The sequence below is a fragment of the Mus musculus genome, chromosome 10 (assembly GCF_000001635.26).
Source record: "Mus musculus strain C57BL/6J chromosome 10, GRCm38.p6 C57BL/6J".
In the NCBI taxonomy this organism is placed as follows: domain Eukaryota; kingdom Metazoa; phylum Chordata; class Mammalia; order Rodentia; family Muridae; genus Mus; species Mus musculus.
Window position 1 is genome coordinate 56,350,147 of NC_000076.6, and position 5,673 is coordinate 56,355,819.

General features: G+C 38.5%; 1 pseudogene; it reads right to left on the minus strand.

Annotated features, from left to right (window-relative positions):
- On the minus strand, positions 4,263–4,954 carry Rps8-ps1 (ribosomal protein S8, pseudogene 1; annotated as a pseudogene).

Genomic DNA, 5,673 nt, shown 5'->3' on the forward strand with positions numbered 1-5,673 from the left:
GGGGGCAAGCAGCCCCTTTGATAGTGAGTCAGGCCTACCTAGCTATTGCCAGGTAACTGTGAGGAGGAGCATACCTGGCTGTTGCCAGGTAACTGTGGGGTGGATATTAGACAGAATGCTAGCAGGATTAGTTCAGCTCAGCCTCACCTAAGTAGTAAGTCAGAGGCCAGCAGGGATAATGAGATCTATCTCAATAAAATGTAATAATAACTATTGAAATAAATTTACCAAGTAAATAATATATCTTGCAATTTTTTTTTTTCGAGACAAGGTTTCTCTGTGTATCCCTGGCTATTCTGGAACTCATTCTATAGATCAGGTTGGCCTCAAACTCAGAAATCTGCCTGTCTCTGTCTCCCAAGTTCTAGGATTAAAGGCGTGTGCCACTACTGCCAGGCCTGGCCTTAGTATTTGTATCAATCAGGATTCTCTAGAATAATTTATAGAATATATATACATATATATATATACATACATACATATGTACATATGTATATATATAAAAACATATACATTTAATGGAATATATATATATATATCTTTGATAAACTATCTATTTTATAAATTCTATATATGTAGAAGATATATGTATATATATGTAGAACATATATATATGTGAAGAATATATAGAGTATATATGTTCTAATAAGTCCTTTATTAGAAAAACTTACAGACTTCAGTCTAGTTAATCTAACAATGGCTGGCGGTGAATGGAAAGTCCCACAATTCAGCAGTTGATCAATCCATGGGGCGCTAAGCCAATGGAGGAATAGACTTGCTGGCAGAATGAGAGCAAGCAGGCAAAGAGCAAAAGCTTCCTTCTTCCATTTCTTTACATGGGCTACCAGCAGAAGGTGTGTCTGCCGCAAGATCTGGCTTATAGGCATATCTTTCTAACTCAAAGGTCCAGATTAAAAGTGGATCTTCTTGCTTCAAATTAATCAAAATATCCCTGACAGATGTGCCCTCCATTTTGAGGTTTCAGTTCCAGGTATAGTCAAGATGACAACCAAAAATGGCCATCACACTATTTCAGAGCAATTTACCTACTGAAAAGTTAGACGGACTCCACTAACCAGCAAAAACCTTTGGTTGGGCCGATTTTGATGTCCACAGTGTTTTGCATTGTGATGTGGGTACTGCTGGGCCTTCACTGTGATTCCTGCCTATCGAAAGACGATTTTGTAAATACATAGAAGTGAAATTGTGGATGCTGCCATGATAGTCTTTACTCCAGTTTGCTTCCTAAAGAAAATCAATATTAACAGTGTTAAGAATAAGAACTCACACCCAGGAAACTTCATCCACTTATAAGAGCAAATTTCTGTAAGACTATTTAGAGCTGCATCTACTGTGGAATTCTTTTTCTTTCTAATTATATAACTGTTACATTTGTGAAATATTTTTTGTCAAGATCAAAGCTTCCAGATCAGCATGATAAATACAACGACCTGAAGGCAGGTCAATTACCTTCTGAACCTTTCAGTAAATATCAAAGTTGGGTAACTAGAGAAGAGCCTCTATGTAGAAAGAAAATTCTACCTGATGACCATTAGTTTTCTAAATGATAGCTTACCAAATCAAGTACTATTTGAATTAAAAAAAAAAATGTAGCCTTTGGAAATTGGTTGCATTGTGATTTGATTTTGCATTTGTGAACTTAAAGAAAATCTTTTGCTAGCTTATGAACCTAATTTACCATGTAGGGAATAATTTAGAGATTGAACCAAAATCCACTCAGAGGCTCAAACCTTTGATAAACGAGAGAAAACAGGAGAAAAAGGAGGGTTGGGGGAGAAGGGGCTACAAGTGAGGAAGAGAAAGAAGAAGATTTAGCATAAAATGATAAATATGTAAAATATCTTTGTAGTTCCTAAAATTTGAGGGGAAAAGAGCTGCACCAGTTTTAAAGAGTCTGCAATGCTACATGACTGAATATTGTAATTATGGATGAATAAAACATTGCAGGCCACAACCTAATTACCATAGACTATTTTAGTCCCTTTGAAAGCTATTGATTGTCCACCCATGTGTTTAACCTGATAGCCTTTTGACTATCAAAACCTTTAAAATATAGTCATTCTAAACAGACCATTAGCTTCTACCAATACCAAAGTTAAGGCTACCATCAGAGAGTATATGAAAACCGTTTTCTCTGCTTTGCTACCTGTGCCCTATTTGTAACCTCCACTAATATATTGTTAAGTACATGCCCTGGTTTCAAACTTACTTTGTTCTATACCCAATAAATAACCTCATGTACCCATTTCACAGTGAAATTGCCTTTCAGGGTAACATGGGCCATGCTCACTCAAACATGGCTTTACTCTCTTTGAAGCAGAAGATGTGTTTTGCATCAACAGGTATATAATTAATTTATGCCCTCCATTAAGACTGAGCATTAAATACTTTGTTAGTAAAATGAAAGGGTGGAGAATAGAAAAGAGGGAGAAAGAGAGAGAATGAGAGAGAGAGTGAGAGGGAAAGAGAGAGGGGGAAAGAGAGAGGGGGGAAGGAGAGAGAGCAAGAGAGAGGGAAAGAGAGAGGGAGGGAGGGAGAGAGAGAGAGAGAGAGAGAAGCAATTAAGAGAACCCCAAAAACCCATAAGGCGCAGGAATCATCAAACTTGCTTTGCAAAGTGTTAGAAGCTGAATGTTTTCAGTTTAGGGACCATAATATGTTGGTTTCTGTGATTCAAGGACTCCATCACAGCCCAAGATGCGGTTGTGCCATTCAAACATCAATGATCATAGCTGCATTCCAATAATGGAATAAAATGAGGCAGACCATAATAGACTCTGCATGAATACAATTTACAATAGACAGCATTGACCTACAGACCCATGTTTTGCAGGCCTAATTCTAATGCTAAGGATTATACTGCTCACATTTACAAAGATATTAACTATTAGACAAATATTTCTAAAGAAGTCAAACTACCTTAGGTTGTTTTTAATCTCTTGAAAAGATATTCACTGCTCATCTACATGAGTGGATAATGTCACTATTAGAGAAGATATAGGTCATTAAACAAACAAAACAAGTCATGATACAAGACATGGAATACCTCACTGTGAATTATTGGTCAGGGAAGACCCAATGGTCTCCTAATCAACACAGGCTATTGCCATCAACTTTGATTACCCACCATAACTTTGTGGTAAGATTTTATTGCTGAAGATAGCTCCCATTTTGGCTGAACAGCATAGAGACATCAATCTCAAGATGATTTGGAAGCTCCCTCTCTGCTGTCCTCTCTGCTTCTGTTGTGCTATCAAAGGGGCTGTATGGACTGCTAACGGAGAAAATACATCTGTGTTCTTCCTGAGTGCTGGTCCCTGTAGGCGGCAGTACTGGCCTGCCGGGCAAGTTAGACCTTTTGGTGTAATAATAACATGACTGTTATGGGGTAGCTAGCTGACCTCTGACTTGATTGGCGTCTTGCTCCTCTGAAGCAACGTTAACATCTGATACTGAAACCCTGTTCAAGAGGCCATTGGTAAGGAGATCATAGGCCCTCTGGTAGAACCTGCTGTTGTCATTATGCTAAATGGTCTTATTGTTAAATTGCCTTCTGGCTTTCTAAATATATATATTTATACCCATGGACCTACCATTAACCTTGGTCAGACAAGATTGCTTTTGTTTTGCAGTGGACAGGTAGACAATGGAGAGTTGCATAATAGGTCAGAGTATTGAAAACAAGAGATTTGGTGATCAGTCCTAAGCAGCAAGCTTAAATTAACCCCCTTGTCACCACTACAAAGGTTCAGGGAACATTGTAGAAGAGGAGAAGGAAATAGTGTTAGAGCAAAAGGATGGGGAGCAATGTTGCAAAAATGTTTTCAGGATATGACCTGGCTAAGTCATGACCTCAAGGCAGTTGTGGTTATCTATTCAGTCTACAAAAATATTGAGCCACCCAATATTCTGCTTTATATAGCAAAGATGATCTCTAGGTCCCACTCTGAACTCCATATCTATACCCATTAGTAGAGGATAATTGTTAGAGGAGAGAGAATCATTCTTTACTAATGATGTGGGCACTGGTAGGAGTACCAGGCTCCCACAGATGATCCCCACACCCATGCACATATGGGCAACACAGACTAAACTTACTGGATTATATATATATATTATATATGTGTGTGTGTGTGTGTGTGTGTGTATGTGTATGTGTGTATGTGTATACATATATATGCACACATATATATAAAATATTTATATATATAATATAATATTTATGTATATATATATATTTTATAGACCAGCAGACACCTTTATTACACTACGCATGAGGCTCATTTGCCTTTCCGGGCTTTGATCTTCCACAGATAGAACTCCAGCTCCTTGCCTTCGAGCACATAGCCATCTGCTCTGCCACACTGGCCTAGTCGTGAGGCAATACAGGCTAGAAGCTTGCCCTGCTGGAACTGCTCCTCCAGGAGGCTGCTGATTTTGGCATTCTTTTTCCTTTCGTCGTATTTCTTTTGAATTTTCTTTGATCGTTTTTTGTTTAAAATCTCTTCCTCCTCAGGAGTCAGCTTGGCCCCCTTCTTGCGGCCCAGGGGCAGTGCATAGTGGGACTCGTACCACTGTCTGTACGGCGTGCTGTCAATAAGCACGATGCAGTTCTTCACCAGGGTCTTGGTGCGGACAAGCTCGTTGTTGGATGCATTGTAGACAACATCAATGATCCTTGTTTTGCGAGTACAACACTCAGAGCCCCAGGAAAAGTTCCCCACATCCAATCTCAGGGCACGGTACTTCTTATTGCCTCCTCGAACTCGGACTGTGTGTATGCGGCGAGGGCCAATCTTCGTGTTGGCAGCGGGCCGTCCCAGCTCATACTTTCCCTTCTTGTGGTAGGGTTTTCGCTTACCCCCGGTCTTGCGGCGCTTGTGCCAGTTGTCCCGAGATATGCCCATCGCTCGGCGCTGGCTGGAAAGAGCAATATTTATGTATATATTTTTTAAAAAGATATGAGTGTGGCAAAAGAGATGGGGAAGTGGAGGAGGCATGGGAAATAGATATAATTATATTTCATATTACATATATACATGAAATTCTCAAGAATAAATTTCAAATTCAAAGAATTTCTTAATAGTTTTCTATTATAATATAAATGTATACTGTAATATAAAGATAATAAACATAATATTATAAAACAAGTATATTTTAATATGAGAAACTTAAAGAGCTATGGTTTGAAGCAAACTTTTATTTCTCACTAAGTCATATTTGCTTCCCAATAATTCAATACCAGGATACAGACAAAAACATTTATAGAATTGACATTTGGCAGTGTGGTTTTCTTCAGTAATGTTTTTCCTTCTTTCAAGTACATCATTCTTTGAAAATATGCTTTAAAAAAATCATGCACAAACATAATAACTTATATGTTGTAGTAGGGGTGTGAGTATATAAATACATGTGTATGCATGTTCATATGATTCATTAATATGCATTCTTGCTTAGGCCAGAGAACAACTTTCAGTATCATTCTTTAGGAGAACACCACTCCCTTTGTTTTATGAAATAGGTTTTCTCACAGGGCTAGAGTTTGCCTGAAGAAGCAAGGCTAGGTGGCCACCAAGTCCCTGTTCCCATATCTCTGTTCTAGGATCAGAAGCACTTGCTACACTTTCTGGTTTTACACACACACACACACAC